The following is a 17,919-nucleotide window of genomic DNA, read 5'->3' as shown; positions in this document are numbered from 1 at the left end:
CGTTACAGCCACATCCACTCTACATAGTGGAGAAGCCAAGGCACATTACAATATTGTCCAAGCTCTCCCCAAGATAGTCTTATCGAAAGCTTGGTTGACCAAAAGCCTTTACAATGAGTTATGAGGGACTATTTATAACAAATGGTGGGGTGACCCTTCACATTCCCCTCCATGACAATTCAACTACCCTCATGAATCTTCATCTACTCTATGACTATTACATCAAAATATCACAACTTGACTTACACTTGAAATGAATTTACATTATAATGCACATGTACCCATGTGAAACACAGTGGATTGAGCAAGCCAAGATAGAGATCACTCTGACTTAAACAACCATAGATGTCCAACTCCTCAACATTCTTATGCTGATCGACAGTAGCATACTCATGCCAAGATAAGTATTCCTTTATGGTGTCTGTGTTCCACAATGACATCTGTCTAAAACTTGACTCTTGCCTCCATAGCATCTAGGTACATTGCTCAGGCTCCTCTATCCAACTTGTCTGAAAGCATGCACATCATTATCTTCAATGTGGTCGGACTAGCAACATACTTGTCCATGATGTTTGTACTGATGGGCAAGTTTGGGCTAGTGGAAATGTGCATCAACTCGTCAAAGTACGAGTCAATCTCTTGTTGGACCTGTTTCTTTGTCTTCACCTCGGTGAGAGTCCCAATAGATCAGATTGTGTGTGTGTGCACTAGAGCATCCATACTCTTGAATACTCATGCATGGGAAGCTTGTATGCTAGTGATGAGCTGCGGGAGCTCTTCATGGTTCTGAATATGACTTTAGATATGTGCTTTTAGCTCGACGGAATTGGCCCTCATGATCTTAGGCAAGTGAAGTGTGACTCCCTTGTATTTCATCGTTCATGTTTGCATGTCATCAACAACAGCATGCAAGTTTGTCAAGATATGTGATCTTCTAGCACATCACTACTGCCATCCGTTGAGATGGATGACCGCCTTATGCATGGTACCAAACTTGGAGTACAACGCTCATATTACAGTGTCAAGGAAAATACTTCATCTAGTATTTCCTTCTTAAGTTCAGCTCGGGTGGACGTTGTCACCAAGTCTCCTCGTTTCTTGGCCATCTGTAGTTCCTTCACCATACACTCATTCTCAGTTATCGGAAAGTGAACACTTGAGCTAGTGAATTCAACATATACTCTGGTTAAATTAGCCAAGGCTACTGGATGTTTGCACATGTCAGTCATGATCACTCATTCCTCAACTTTCACAGGAGATTTATGATCCTTTGGAGTTGATACTCTGCAAGACTACACAACTCTATGTTGAGATTCGTCAAATGAGATGTTGTGCATCTCTCCTTCCTATTGATCACCAAGGATCTCAATGCCTCCTTGGTCACTTAAGACTTTCTCATCATCTGGATGTGGTGAAGTGGGTAATTCGACCTCTTGGTGATGAGGCATGAGGTTGGTGTTCTGCTCCAACTCTTGTTGCTCCATGTCTGCATCCAATTGTTGGAGTTCTTGTTCTATCTCATGAGCGAAGTATTTCTCCTGCGACGGTTCACCCTGTCTACTTGATGCCAGCAAATTTGATAATTCAAGTACCTGCATGGGCGTTGTTTCATCTATTTTCATAGGTTTCACCCCCTGCTGTATTTTCTATTGCTACACTTCCTTCTCCTATTTACCCAACTCTTGTTCCTTTCGGAGTTGCTCCCTCAGCTCATGCAAATCCTTCTCTACTTCTTCCATTCTTCTCTTTTCCCTCTAGCTCTACGTGATTCACATGTTGCGTTGATGCCTCCTTGCGTCTATATCCATAACTGCCTTTTATACTAATGGATATGCTTGAAACATGCAACTTTTCTCTTCCTCCATGCGATCAACAATCTTCCTTTTGCCCTTGTCACGCACTAACATGCTTGCCTCTACTGTACTGTTGTTGCTGGTTCTAGTGTTGTCCATGATGATGCTTCATGTTCCTTTGCTAACCACTCCACAATGATGTCAAACTGTTCATTGGGTCTAGAGAAACTGTAGCAATATCTCCATGGGTCCTCCTGGGCCCAATGAAATGCCTCTGGATTCAGTTGAACTGAACTCTCATGCAGTTATCCTTCACAATGCAATGTGGGTCATACTGATTGTAACTGTAGAGGTTGAATGGATACTTCTTCATCTATTCTTCTTTGAAATCCACTTGCCTGATACTCCGGATCTCATATAACCCAATCTACAATAGAATAATGGGCCAAGGTGCCTTCTTCTTCTGGTGCATTCTAGTTGTCAATCCTGCCGAGTTGTGATAAGATACTTCCTGCATGACAAGTATGTCCAAGGAAAACTTTGGTAGAACATGTGGAGGCTTCTCTGCACTAAACATTCGGATGAAGGTGCTGTACGTGAGGCATACCAATCAACAATGTCTAACAATGCCTCCATTTCTCCCTTTGACATGCAGGGTGGATCCTTTTCGAATATCATCTTGTAAAATGGGGTGACAAAATTATCAGACAACTATGTGATTACTCCTCTGAAGCTGCATTTGGACAAAAACTTGAAATATGTGTTTACAGTAGTCTCCACCGGTGACTATGCCCACTCCAAGCCCAGGAACTCCTATCAGGCACAAATTTCATCTAAGATGTAGGCAGACATGTAAATCTCTACATTCATACCTCTGGATGACTGTCGAGCGTTTGTTACTTGTTCCTTCAGCTAATGGGCCAACATTCTAGACCAGTTACATGGTTTTCCTTCTCTGGCCAGTTGGTCCAGCGTGATTACCCAACTATGTGGGGAGGTTTCTATGCTTTCTTTGCCATACAGTGGACATGAAAATATGACCAAGTATTGAGACACCTTCCGCAGTATCTTTGTCTTGTAGATCTGGTTGGGTGTCAATCTGAATCGAGCCGACTCCTTTACCTAGTTCTTCAGAATGTCTCTGGAGTTAGCACTGCTATTGGGTAAGCTAAAGGGAGTCTTCATGATAATCATTGGCTCTCACGTTTGATACATTTCATCATACTCTATTTCCTAGAAGGTTTCAAGCTTTGTCCCACTGACACTGCTCAAGGTCATCGTCTTAGGATTAGTGTGAGAGATGATCTAGTGTATCATGTTCGTGCATGGGAACACAGGGTATATGCATGAAATCCGATATAAGCCGGACTTGTGAATGTTCACATGCACCTAACGGTCTTCAAATTATTCCTCAAAAGGGCCTGCAAATGATTCATTAACCTATTGCCACTTCAGTTTGATGTCCTTGTTTAGAAACAACTTGGTATCTTCATATATCGGTAGACTAGAGGACACTCACTCAACTACTGCTCTAGCTTCATTTTCATTAGTGTCCTTTCATCCCGATCTCTTGGAAGCCATTGATCCTATACTGCGAAGAAGCGGATGAACATCTAAAAGGTATGGAGACAAGAAAAATGAATGGCAACAAATCTGTCACCGAAAACCAAAGAAAATTATGGGAATGACATAGCACATACCTGGGGAACTGATAGGCAAGATTGTGCAATTTCTTCTGGGAAGCTAGGTGACTGGCTACCATAGCTATGCAAAATAAATTCTGTGCTATTTGGGAGGCAAGACTGGCTACTGGATCTACACAATATGCAATCCAAACTGGTTGCTGGCTGTTGGGTTTGCGCAATTCACAATTCTAGGTAGGAGTGACTGCATTGTGCAATTTTCTTGGTCAGCAGTCACTGTCCCTTAGAAATGCACAAAACTTTCCTTGAGGACAGTGCCTAGGAAGAAATATGCATTTCTAGAGAGGAAGGCAAAGCCTTCCTTCCCCAGATTGCGCAATGTCGTCTCTGTGAAGGCGAAGACCATGCCAAGGTTGGCCAAACTCACCAAGGGGCAACTGAAAGAAAATATGAAAGTGAATGCATGGTGACACTAAATGAAAGTGGATGTGATTGAAAGTGCATGAAAACATGAATGAAATATTTAATAAATAGATCAACATGCATGTGGGTGAAACGAGTCATGAATCAGAGACCATTCATGCAAAACAATTGCATGCATGTGAACAGTGAGATAGCAACGAAAACTGAAAAGGTTCCTGGACAAGCTAGTATACATGTAAACAACATCAAGCATTCAAAGAAATAAAACAAACAAAACTCTCACAAGAGAAAACATAAAAAGCAACATAAATGCTGAAAAAGACAGGTTGAGGAAACTTAACCATGAATAGCTGAGTTGGATGTGTCAAAGGGTCCTGGATGTGTTGTGGGATCTCATAGCTCCAAGATCGATGTGAAATAATGAGCCCTAATTCCTTGAATAAATAATTTTTGAGCTCATGATGTGCATGCCACAAATCTAAGAAAAAGCGAAACTTAGAGGAAAGTTCCTAAACAAACTTTGCATGTAACCTCTAGCTTGTTATAGACATTTTTGTGCCTTACTGTTGTAGGGAAAAGTATCCGACTCGGATGACCCTATCCCACTCTAAGGGTGATAGTACCTCAGCAACAACTGTAAAGAAAACTACTTAAGGTTTACTTCTTTATGAAAGCAAGAGAGAATGAAGAAATGCACTAACCGTTGCCTTGCGCTTAATGTCGAATCCAAACTCTTCTCTTTACTGCTTGCTCTCAGCTCCTTGCTCTTTTGCTGGCCCAGCTACAATGAGATCCTGCAAAATAACAAAGAAGGAAACTACAAAAGCATGCAATCATAACTGATTCAAGGATTAGCATAAATCAAATATACAATTATCACAATACATCATTGAAACAAGTGCATATAGAAGAACCTCAATAGCTTTTATTAATGGAAGAAATAAAGTTCTGAGAGTGTTACAACCATTGAAGGCCCCAATCCAGCAACACCTCCCAGCAGAAAGAATTTCTCCTCTTCAACTCCTTCAAGCAATCACCCAATAGTTCTATAGTGAAACCAACAACATATCATTACTTTGCACAAAATTCCAGCCTCCTGAGCTCATAGGAGAGAGCTCAATATATAGATGAATTGAGAAAGGATGAGTCAGCTTGCAACTGATGTGTAGCTGCCTTGTGTCCTCTCTCTCTTCAGTTGATCTTCAGTTCTTGAGCCCACTTGGAGAACCTTGCTTCCAGTTGGAGAAACAGAGCCTCTGACTCATCACAAGGCGAAATCCCTGATCCAAGTGTCATTTTTGGAAGATTCCAGAGCAATGACTCAGTGTGCCACTTGTCCCATCTTGCTCAGCGCAGGTGGCCTTTGTTCTACCTGCTTTGCAACGCAGGTACACCATGGAGGAGTTGAGTTTCAGCGCAGAAGCCTAGTGGAGCACCTGCTTTGATTTCAGGATTGCTTGTTTTTGAGTGTTTTCAGGTGGAGAACTGATCTGAGAGCTGTTGGTTTGCTGACCTTGTTCCTCTAGGGGTAGGAACATCATGTTTAGGGACTTTGGATCCCTTGGATTATTGACAATTCATTCCTGATGCTGCCAGGCACAAAATTGTCTATAACAGATGCCCCCTAAAGTATGAGGTCGTTTATCGGGTGAAATGCTTTATTAGGAGGATCCGAAGTTCATTCAATCTGCTGAGAAGTGTCCTGTAATAAGATACAATACAATACATTATTTTTCATTCTTTTTCATGATCTAGCTGAGGCGGGCATTCCCATGCTCAGCTTTATAAATTCATTTTGGTACATAGCACAGACGATCGTCTGATGATAGACTGATAATTCTCTGCTGAAATTATCATCCTTTGAGAAGGATGATCATCTGCTGCAATGATGTACATATCAAATGTCTTTATATCCTGAATATATATCGCAGCCCGGATGGATGAAACTAGATCCGGGGTCTTCAATCTCTTCCGATCTTCACTCGATGTACAAGTCGATCCATGTGAGAATTTCTTGAAGTCGAACATGGAAGGACATCGCTTGATTACCGGTCAATGATCTAAACCGTTAACAAGCGCGAGAGGAATCACCAATAAGGATGATGACCCTCAAGGTACGGCAGTACAATTCACATGGTGGGAATAAAGGACTTGGCGTCGACCACCATGCAAAATCTTCTGGTCGAAGGTCATTGATGTATACCTGTCGCCGGAAGTGAGAAACTTGCCATTGAGGCATGCAAGTTTCAAAGTACTGAAGGGGTTGTTCCTAGATCAACTCCTTGGATAATGAGTTGATGTCGACAAGGAGCGATCCGTCAAAGGAGGGCCTTAATGAATCCCACATCAGTGACATGGAATGGAGCTAGTGATTGTGATGAGGTGAAAACAAACTGTGATGTATGATTCAGGGTGGCGGTCATGAAATGGATGAAGGACAATGTATGGCAGTGGATGGGACACGGTTGACTCTTTGCAGAACAACATCTCTTGAACATATAACGACACTGATGCGATGGATCGGTAGCATTACCCCAAATGTGGATGGTGTGGCGAGGACCATGGTGATGAGACCGGTGAATGAAACAACCCAACCCGATGTGATACGGAGGACAAAGTGTCATGTTCAAGAGCGACTTGCTACCATTAAAGCTGTGAGGTTCTCCCAATTTTTCCCCAGTCATTGCTGACCAGTACCTCTTTATTTTTGTCAAGCTTGAGGAGGATAACATATGCTTGCTCTATAACCTGCCCTTCGGGCAAGCCCATCGCTATGTTTTAACGAGCCTAGCGATAGGGAAACTCGTTCCCGTCTAAAGACAAGTTTGTCGCTATTTAATGAATTTAACGAGTCTAACGACAAGGATAACTCGGTCCTTTTCATTTTTAGAGAGTCTGAAAAGGTACATAAAGTCAACTCCAGAATTCCTTTTTCGTCATCTAATCCCTTAAGTCCGAAAAAGTATAAAACAATACAGAAGGGATGAATTTTCGATTGCTTTAACGAGCCGAACAAAACAAGCACTCGATCTTTTTGTGCAATAATCCCTCAGGTCCAAAAAGATTAAAATCTAGAGGAGGGATAGCTCTTCCGGTCGTTTAACGAGCTGGAAGGCCAAAACTCGGCAAACTTTTCATATTTTACGAGTCAGAAGAAAAGAGCTGAAAGAAGACTCGTCTTTTGAGGAACGAGTGATAAACAGGGATAGCAGCAGATTCCAGGTACAGGTTGGAATTTTCCAATCATGGCAGTGTCACAAGGATGGCTAAGTGAAATCACTCTTCGCAGCTGTTCCTCAAAATGGGTAAACAAACATATGGAGATGAACGATTGGCCAAATGAACGGATGGAGGTGAGACTGCAAGAACACGACCAAGGGCTTTAATATGGCTGTCAAAGGTTACATTTACCAAGGTTATTTACCGGTTCATTTTTTCTGGGTGAGCTTGAACTCTAGGGGAAGATTGCTCACAACTTATGTTTATTTTTTAACGAGCATGAACTATGTGCTAAAACTGCTCGGATCTTGCGTTTATTTTTTAACGAGCATGAACTGTGTGCTAAAACTGCTCGATGATGGATGCCCCCAGCATAATAATGCAGACGAGGCGTATGCCCCCTAAACTTTTAAGGGGACATTTCATTTCTTAATGAGGTTGACATCGTAAAGAACTATCCTCGTCTCTTCATTTTTTAACGAGGTTGACCTGAGATAGGAACTATCCTCGGTGCTTTAGATCCATTAAAAATAGAAGGCTTCATATTCTACTGCACCCATTTCCGCCAGATTACTCGGTGGTGGTGGGGCAAAAGTACCCATTAAAGCAGGGCCTTTTAGGAAAATCACTCCGATATTTTGGAGAGGATGATTGCCTCCGTGGATCGTTGGAATGCTTCTCGTATTGGATAGCGACACAACTTCTGTCGAAGTTGTCGTCGAACTGCCTGATCGACCTTTTCTCTCGCCATTCAATAACTGCGGATTGCCATAGCTGTTGTTTAATGTTGAAATCAAAGCATCATCTTGGCGCTTAGAACTTGACAACATCATAACTTGCGATGGGGAAGCATTTCCACTATCAACCAGATTCTGACTTGGATCGGGAAACGGATCAGTTAACACAGCCGGGGTTTGTGAATTCTTTATGAATCTTTTAAACTCAGCTTTGTACGGACAGTCTGTTGTCCAGTGATCCTCTTCACATATCCGACACCCCGAAAATGGTTTCCCTTTTCCAGGAGAAGTTCTTCGAGGAGATGACTCTCCTTGTTTCTTCTTCTTCCTTTGGTTTTGATTCTTCTTGCTCCCTGGTTGATTGGTTTCTTTGCCCTTATCTGTTGATACGGCATTTACTTCCGAAGCAAGAATTTCTCCATGCGCATTTTGATTCGAATCCTTACGGGCCTTCTTTTGATTGGCCTTTTTTGGATTCGTGTTTGCCGTGCCAATCACGCCATCGCCGGCATGAGAGTCACTATTTGATTTAGGAGGAGGAGGGATTGAAAACTCTGGTCTAGGGGCGTCTGGTATTTTGTCATAGAGCGTGCCGGACTGAGTATATACTAAGTCCAAATATTGCGCACGAGCAATAACCTGCTCTTCTGTTACGACTCCCCCCTTCGCCACATCTTCCGTTATGGCTGGAAGTAACGACTTTATAAACCACTCAGCTAAAAGCTGATCAGGAACGTATGTTTTAACCATTCTTCGTCGACGTCGCCACTCATGTATATGATCTAATATATGAGTTGCGGTTGTCTGCTTGAAGTTGGTCAATATCTCTGTTCCCGTTTCATACCTTATTGGTAATTGAAAGTGGGTTAAGAATGTCGTGGCAAGGGAGCTAAAATTGTCGAACGAAGCTCTTGGCAGTTCTATATACCATTTCGCTGCTGGACCTGTCAATGTCCTTTGAAAGAGGCGAAGCCTTATCGAATCATCATTTAAAGTGTTCGACGAACACCATAGATGAAATGTCATCACATGATTCGACGGGTCTTCACCTGGATTTCCATTGAATTTAGGAATGTCGGATGGAAGTTTGTGCGGGATCACTGGCCACCATGGGGCGTAAGCAATTGGATCATTGGTTAACCGATGTAAATCAGGCAACTCTAAAGTCGCCACGAATGGTAACTGTTGATTCAAGTTAGGGGAAGCGTAACCAGGGTACGATGGAATTGCCTGAACAGTTGGTCTTTGCATACCAGCATAATGGAGTTGATGTTGGTATGATTGATACGGTTGATGGACTTGACCACTATAAAGTGGTTGATTTTGACCATTTTGGATATATGGTTGTCTAGTATTCGCAAAGATTTGCTGTTCAGAACCTTGGTACACTTGTTGGAATTGTGGCTGTTGGTATTGCACTATCCACGGTTGCGATACCATGGGTTGTTGTGCTACACTAACCATTGGACCAAGATGTGGGGTAATTGTACCCGATTGTACTTGCGTCGCCCCACCAGTAGGCGATTGTGGTTGGGTCGTAGGGTCAAGGGGCTGTTGCATGAGAACCTGAGAAATCTGAGGTTGACATACAACAGGCATCGTTTGAACTTGCGACACGGTTACAATAGCCAGTGTAGTTGGGATGTTCATTACAGGTACACACTGTTGCATAGAATATACAACTCTTGGTGGGTGGGATAGCATAGGTACCCAAGTACTTGTTGCAATTCCACCATAACTTGAATAAGGTTGAGAACTCCCGTATGGGTACCCTCCCGGAGGGGGTAATGAAAGGGCATACTGCCCCCCATACGGTGGTAATCCAGAACTCAAGGCAATTGATTGTCCTGGAGGACTGGATGGCCTAAATTGATTCCCAAAAGGGTCAATTTGATGAGTCTCGCCATAAGAGTTACCAGACATTACTCCAGAACAAACAGGAACAGACCATACTGCCGAGATAGTCCCTTGGTGGACTCCTTCTAGCGATTGAGAGCTAGTTGGGACAGATGGTATGCCGGCGAACATTCTTGGATTTGCAGCAGGTAGTTCTGCCGTCGCCGTGTCATTTGACACAGTCCTAGATGTCGACGGTTGTTCAGACATTTTGATTCTATCCAATTGATTGCCTAGTGATTCTACAGGAACTTCCACTGGTGATGGACAAACTTCTGTTGTAGCAGGAAATAGAGTGACCCCTACTCCAAAATGAGTTGGAGTGGATACTTGCGGTTCCTCTATAATTTCCTCTATCGCAATCAGACCAGGTGGAAGAGGAAGACCGTCAGGTCCGTAAAAGATTTCCGGTGCCGAAGAAGGGGTTGTATCGACAGCGACAGATGTTTGAGGAACAAAACTCTCTGGACCGGTTACAGATGGAACTGGTTCAGTTATACAAGTATTTGCCCCCAGACTAGGATCAGTATTACTGTCCTTCTGTGGCGGTTGAACTTCTTCTATAGAGGCAGGGTTTCCGGAAATGTTTGGAGTAACCAGAATCTCAGATGTTGTTGGAACACTTGTTCTAACTTTTAAAGGAGATTTTGAACTAGTTCGACGAGCTCGCTTTGTCCGGACTGTTTTTGATTCCGGAGACAAAGACGGTTGACTCGCAAGCCTCCGAGAACGACGGATATTCAATTGACTTTCTTCCACGATTGCGGATTACTCGATCAACTAAAATATAAAGGGGAAAATTTGTGTTTCCGATTTGAATGAATTTTATTAGACGCTTTTAAACATAACTTTGCTTTTTCATGTTTTAAGAGTCGAGAAAAAGCTAAAGATGACTCTAGTCTCCTTCGATGTATTAACAAGCCCGAAGTGACAAATGCTCGGTTGGACCTTTTCAGTTATAGAGTTTGAAAAAGGCCAAAAGAAATTGCTCTGGAGATCTAGGCAGAGGGTGTGCCAAACCTTTCGTGAAACCACAGAATACGTTTTACGGTACGGGTGGTCGATCTTCGTGAATGCTGTGTTCACTGCATCGCGATCAGTAGGGCAGCCGACACGGCTTCCTATGAATAAAGGATAAATGCCTATAGGGGTATCCCAATATATACGCGACGGTACGTGGGGGCACAAGTTCGTATTAGTGCTATCGTCCCTCAAGAGGAATCACCCACCTTCGTAGAGATCGACAGTCACTACGTTTAACGACGCCGGAACACGTCTCTAGCTTAGACCTCTATGTGTTTGCGTTATGTTTCAATGCGTTGTTAGGTTCATTCAGTATATTTTAAGTTGATCTTTTTAAAGTTTGCCTTTCAAGGTTCACCACGAGATGTATATGAAAAATTCCTAAATGCAGCCTAAGATGAGAAGCAAGCTTTTTCAAATCTTTTTGACTGATGAAAATCTTAACTACTGAGGAGAAGAAAGGCAAATCTTTTCACACAGATCATAGAGCACACACTAATGCAAAATTTCCTAAATCAGCATGCAGACAGTCAAATGCAAAATGCACAATGCATGTATTTTCTTTTCCCTTTCTTAATGTTGATGTATTACAAAAAGAAAGTTGTTATATAACTTTGATTTCGATTTAAAGCGAAAACAAACAAGCTTGTCCAGAATCAAAAGACACCTTAAGATTTACTTGTTTAATCACTGGAAATACATGAAATCAAACCATAATGACGAAAGTAAAAAGACTAATCAGTTATGGACAGCAAACAAGCTGACTCTTTAGACCAGCAAAATGCCTAACACAGGTTCAGATCTAAGAGGCCAAAGCAAGACTATTTCACTTTCGTTATGGGAAATTGTAAATGATGTAAGAAATACAAAAGAACAAGTACAATTTCGTTATATAACAGAGGCAGAATGATGGCAAGTAAGGTTGGTTTTAGAATAGGTACAAGACTGGTAACTGGCTGCAAAATCTATAGTGAAAACAGGCAAGAAAAAGGGAGGAAACCCCAAATGCACAAGGCAAAATTGGGCCAACGCAGGTGCTGCACAGCCAGTCTGGCTCTCAGCGCAGGTAGCCCCTTCGGGACCTACGTTGCAAAGCAGGTAGCCTTTGTACTACCTGCTTTGGAAAACGAAAGTTGCGTTTTCTCAGTTTCCGGGTCACAATTTTCTCAAAAAATTCACAGTTTTTGCTCAAATCAGAAGCTATCAGTCAAGTACACACTAAGGGATGACAAGGAAGATGAAAAGCTATCACTAAGAGCTTACAAGGATTCTTGTAGATCAGCTCTTCAAATCATGAACCTGCTCAGAAATGAGCTAGAGTAGCTGCCCTCTACTTCGCTTTTGATATAGTCAAAAGCTTTTCGATTTGGTACTCTTTTGTTCAGGGAATGAATAGCAAAAAACTACAAACAATCAAACAGATACGATCCCCAGTGGAGTCGCCAGTTTGTTGTAGGGAAAAGTATCTGACTCGGATGACCCTATCCCACTCTAAGGGTGATAGTACCTCAGCAACAACTGTAAAGAAAACTACTTAAGGTTTACTTCTTTATGAAAGCAAGAGAGAATGAAGAAATGCACTAACCGTTGCCTTGCGCTTAATGTTGAATCCAAACTCTTCTCTTTGCTGCTTGCTCCCAGCTCCTTGCTCTTTTGCTGGCCCAGCTACAATGAGATCCTGCAAAATAACAAAGAAGTAAACTACAAAAGCATGCAATCATAACTGATTCAAGGATTAGCATAAATCAAATATACAATTATCACAATACATCATTGAAACAAGTGCATATAGAAGAACCTCAATAGCTTTTATTAATGGAAGAAATAAAGTTCTGAGAGTGTTACAACCATTGAAGGCCCCAATCCAGCAACACCTCCCAGCAGAAAGAATTTCTCCTCTTCACCTCCTTCAAGCAATCACCCAATAGTTCTATAGTGAAACCAACAGCATATCATTACTTTGCACAAAATTCCAGCCTCCTGAGCTCATAGGAGAGAGCTCAATATATAGATGAATTGAGAAAGGATGAGTCAGCTTGCAACTGATGTGTAGCTGCCTTGTGTCCTCTCTCTCTTCAGTTGATCTTCAGTTCTTGAGCCCACTTGGAGAACCTTGCTTCCACTTGGAGAAACAGAGCCTCTGACTCATCACAAGGCGAAATCCCTGATCCAAGTGTCATTTTTGGAAGATTCCAGAGCAATGACTCAGTGTGCCACTTGTCCCATCTCGCTCAGCGCAGGTGGCCTTTGTTCTACCTACTTTGCAACGCAGGTACACCATGGAGGAGTTGAGTTTCAGCGCAGAAGCCTAGTGGAGCACCTGCTTTGATTTCAGGATTGCTTGTTTTTGAGTGTTTTCAGGTGGAGAACTGATCTGAGAGCTGTTGGTTTGCTGACCTTGTTCCTCTAGGGGTAGGAACATCATGTTTAGGGACTTTGGATCCCTTGGATTATTGACAATTCATGCCTGATGCTGCCAGGCACAAAATTGTCTATAACACTTACAACATTGAGCATGAAATGTCCATAATCTAAGGGATCCAAAGTCCCTAAACATGTTGTTCCTACCCCTAGAGGAACAAGGCTAACAAACCACAGCAATTCACAGAAGTTCTCCACCAGAAACTGCTCAAAAACAAGTCAATTCAGGATCAATTCAGTGGCTCCACTAGCTGTCTGCGCTGAATGTCAAAGTCAACACTGGCTACCTGCACTGCAACACAGGTAGAAGCACTGCCAGGGTGCGCTGAGCGAGAGTTGACAAATGGAAAGTTCATTCCAAGAGGTGTCAAGACCCAGGAAGCTTCCAGAATCTTCCTCAATGACACTTGCCTCAGTGAATTCGACTGGTGATGAGTAAGAGGTTCCCAATCTCCAAGTGGAAGCAAGAACCTCCAAGTGGAATCAAGAACTGATAGACGGAGAGGACCCTAGTCAGATCTCAAGCTGACTCATCCTCTCTCCAAACATCTATATATGGATCTCTCCTCCATGGGATCTAGGGGCTGGAATTTTGTTATTGCAAAGAATTGCTGTTGGTTTAAGATTGGAATCATTGGGTGCTTAATGCTTTGAAGGGGGTGAAGATAGGATTTCCATTTGCTGGGAAGGAGATGCTGGATTGGAGCCCTCTGGGTTGTATCTCTTCCTGAACCTTGTTATTCATCAATAAAGCTATCTTGGTTTCTCCTATATACTGATGTATCTTTGATGTATGATTGCATTAGTATGTTTAGTTTATTTCTAATCCTGAACTGGTTATGAATATGAATCCATGTCTTGTGTAGTGTTCTCTTCTTGTGATCTTGCAGAAACCTCTTGAAGCTGGGCGAGCGAGAAGACAAGTAGCTGGGAACTCTCAAAGAGAAGAGAAACCGGATCGAGGGACAAACGGAAGACACTGGTTAGTCCATCCATCTCTCTTCATTCTTAATTCATAAAGGAAGAATACTAGAATAGCTGTCTCTGTTTGTTGCTAAGGCACTGTCACACCTTAGGTGGATAGGATCGTCCTGCATAGGCATTTTTCCCCACAACAAATTGGCGACTCCACTGGGGAGATCTGTTTAGTCATTTTATTTGTGTTTCCATCATTGTTTGTTTCATAGACTCAACAGCAACAATTGAACTGCATCTGCTATTCTTAGATGCAAAGTAGACAGTTGCTGCTTTGATCCAATCACTGGATTTGTCTATGATCTGAACAATGGACTCAAAAATGAGTTGATGATCCTTTGTGATAGATCTTAGTACCCCTTCAAAGCATCCCTTTGATTGTACCTTCCTTGTTGCTTTTATTTGGCCTGAAACCGTAGATTAATCAGCAATATGTGACCCAGAACCCAGTGAGAAACTCTCGTTTCTCCTTCAGCGCAGATCCTGTGAAGAGGTTCTGCATTTCAACGCAGGTCCCGTGAAGGCTACCTGTGTTGAATGTCAAAACCCCTGTGCTGAGGTTGCGCTGATCCAGTTAGGCCTTGTGCAGCTGGGGTTCTCTGCTCTGTTTTGCCTTGTTTTGATCTCTGATTTTTGCAGCCTGTAACCAGCATAGGTACCAGTCTGATAACTCCTTTTCTCTGCTTAAATTCCGCCTCCTTTTGTACAAAAAGACTGTGAGTGTTTTTATGTGTTTGTGGCGTCATTTACAATTTTCCTTTGCAAGAGTGAAATAGTCATCCTGTAGCCCTTGATTCAGATCTGTTGATTGTGATCTTAGGAGAGAGTTCATTGGCTGTTTACAGTTGATTATACATTTACTTTTGCTTTTGGTTTGAGTTTGTCTCTTTTAAGTGTTGAAACAAGTATTCATTTCGGAAATCGTTAAGTGTTGTAATCTCTTCTACCCTCTCTGATTTCGAAAAAGTAAACTTGTTTGTATTTGTCATTTAAAAGCAAATTCAAAGTTGTACAAAAAGCTTTCTTTGTAGGCATCAATACTAAGAAAGTGGAAAACAAACACCTGCATTGTGCATTTGCATCTTGATAGTTTGCATGTTTGATTTAGGAAAAGTGCATTAGAGTGTGCTGATTGCTCTGTGAGAAAAGATGGTGTCTTTCTTTTCCCTTTGAAGCTAGGATTTTCATAAGTTGAAAAGATATAAAGCTTGCTTATCATCTTTAGACTGCATTTAGGAATTGTATCATACATCTCATGGTGAACCTCAAAAGGAAAACTTCTAAAAAGATCAACCTAAAATAAATTGAATGAACTTAACAACGCTTTGCAACATAATGCACAACATAGAGGTCTAGGCTAGAGACGTGTTCCGGCGTCGTAAAGCCTGGTGACTGTCGATCTCGTTGATGGTGGGTGATTCCTCCTGAGGGACGATAGCGCCAGTACGGATTGTGATCCCACGTACCGTCGCGTATATATTGGGAGACCCCTATAGGCATAAAACCTTTATCCTTAGGAAGCCGTGTCGGCCGCCCTACTGATCGCAATGCACTGAACACAGCATTCAGGAAGATCGACTGCCCGTACCCTAAAAAGTATTCTGCGGTTTTGCGAAAAGTTTGGCACACCCTCTGCCTAGAACTCCAGAGCAGTTCCTTTTGGCCTTTTTCAGACTCTATAACAGAAAAAGTCCATCCGAGCATTTGTCACTTCGGGCTCGTTAAAACATCGAAGGAGACTAGAGTCATCTTTAGCTTTTTCTCGACTCTTTAAAAGTGAAAAATCAAGTTGTGTCTAAAGCATCGTTAAAATTTATTTTAAACGGAACAATCACCCTTTATTCCTGCGTTGATCTTTAGGTTGAAAAAAATGGAGCACACCAACCAAGGAATTCCCCTTGGTTGAAATCCTAGTCCCTTCTCCTCTTGGGGAGATGTTGGTGCGCCCCATATGGCCACATTGTCACTTCCAGGACTGACAATTGGCCTGCCGGTCTGGCTCTTTTCAACCAATGTCGTTCAGAACACCACCATTCCTGAACAGTCGAGTCAACAGTTAGACCAGACCAGAGTTACCCACCAGCCCTCTACTTCGTCTAATTCTTCATCTCCTCCTTCCTCTTCGCTTGACGAAACTGGTAAAACAAAAAACCAAGTTCCTAAGGAGAAGAAGGTGGTGAGCTCCAGTATTGTAGCAATATTGCTACAACTCCTGGGGCTTCCTGTCTCTTAATTTTATCAACCCGGTAGTTCGTACAAACTTGGAAGCGACGGTGCTGTATGCACAAGTACTATCTCTTGTCGCAGCTGTCACTTGGTCAGCTGGCACAAGTCCGCTAGGGCTCAAGCCAACTTCTATAGGCTCTCAGAAGAAGCTTGTTAAATGATGGACGAAAGCTAGCTCAAAGAAGACTAATCTACTTGGCAAAAATGAACTGAAAGCAAATCAAAACATGGAAACCCTAGGAAACCCTGATTTAACTAGTCTAACCTCTATGATGCAAATAATGTGAAGGAAACTTCTACCAATGATGCCATTACTTCTAATAAGTGAAAATGCATGAATCTAATCTACTTGCATCTTAAAAGACATGTTTTTGTATTTTTTTCTTTAAGTGGATGAAGTGATTGTGATTTTGTGCTTATTAGGGTTTGGTTGTGCAGATGTGATGCGGAAGGAAGGAAAGCTTGGGAAAGGTTGGGGAGGCTAGGAGAGGTCCCCAGAGATCCTTAGCATCAGTCCACAGAGGTTCCTCACGTTCAGAGGCTCAGCAACCGAGTGAGTGGCCTCCTACAGGATGTCTGCAGGGGATTCTACAGGAAACGCAGGGGTTTCTACAGGAAGTCTACAGATTGCTACAGGATGACCTACCGTGGGTGTTTGAAGTGATGGTGGAGTGATGGAATGGTAGGGGGAGATGTGCAAGGTAGGAATAAAGCTGGTGATGGCTCAGGAGTGGAGAAGTAGGATGGAGAATGAGTGTATGAAGCGGGTTGATGGATGGAAGGTTATAACAACGAAATGTCTAAAGAATGAAGTTACGTGAGGAGTGGAGGAGTTTGGGAGATAACAGAGCGGAGCAGAGGTCAAGGATGTGGTTGTATGCGTGATCAAGATGAAGAAGGAGGTAATAGAACGATGAAGAGCAGTGTAAATAAAACAAATGGCTTATGACTGTCACCAAGATGAAAATTCATTAACCTATGCTACCTGTGCTATGAACTCAATGAACAGCAATATAAAGCATGTAGAGGAATGTGCATGAAGCGGTGATGAAGGTGTATGGTGCAAGAGTGAAGTGCATGGAAAGATCTATCATAAACGAGACTATGTTGCAGCATGTATAAAGTGAAGAACTGCGTATTTTTGTGGTTGGTATAGGCTGCACTCCAATCTCCAAACAGAGATGGCAGTGGAGACTTCCTCAACCTTTTTTTCCTTGGAGCTCCAAGAGATTATATCTATCCTCCTACCAAACTTAAGCAACTGAAAGCAAATCACCATAAACTAGTCCTATCTATGCTCATGAAAACGACTAAATTACCAAACTGTGAATTCAAATTGCATGTGAAAATAAACAAACTCAAAGTGCTGGAACGAAATGCAAACACATTACAACACTGAGGAGATCTATTGCTCTCAGGTTGGGCCCTAACCTGAGAGCTATAGCTCCTTGAGAAAACTCAGAACTAGATCAAAATCTGCCTTCTTTATTCATAATCTGATGTCATGCCAAATTGGCTTACAAAAAGGAACAAAGACTGAGCTCTAGCTCGTACTTTCCAATT

Source organism: Pinus tabuliformis, chromosome 7, assembly GCF_031772625.1.
Source record: "Pinus tabuliformis cultivar Carrire ecotype Pingquan chromosome 7, CPIR1, whole genome shotgun sequence".
Taxonomy (NCBI): Eukaryota; Viridiplantae; Streptophyta; class Pinopsida; order Pinales; family Pinaceae; genus Pinus; species Pinus tabuliformis.
The sequence above is the reverse complement of the archived record's forward strand: the minus strand, read 5'-3'. Positions refer to the sequence as shown.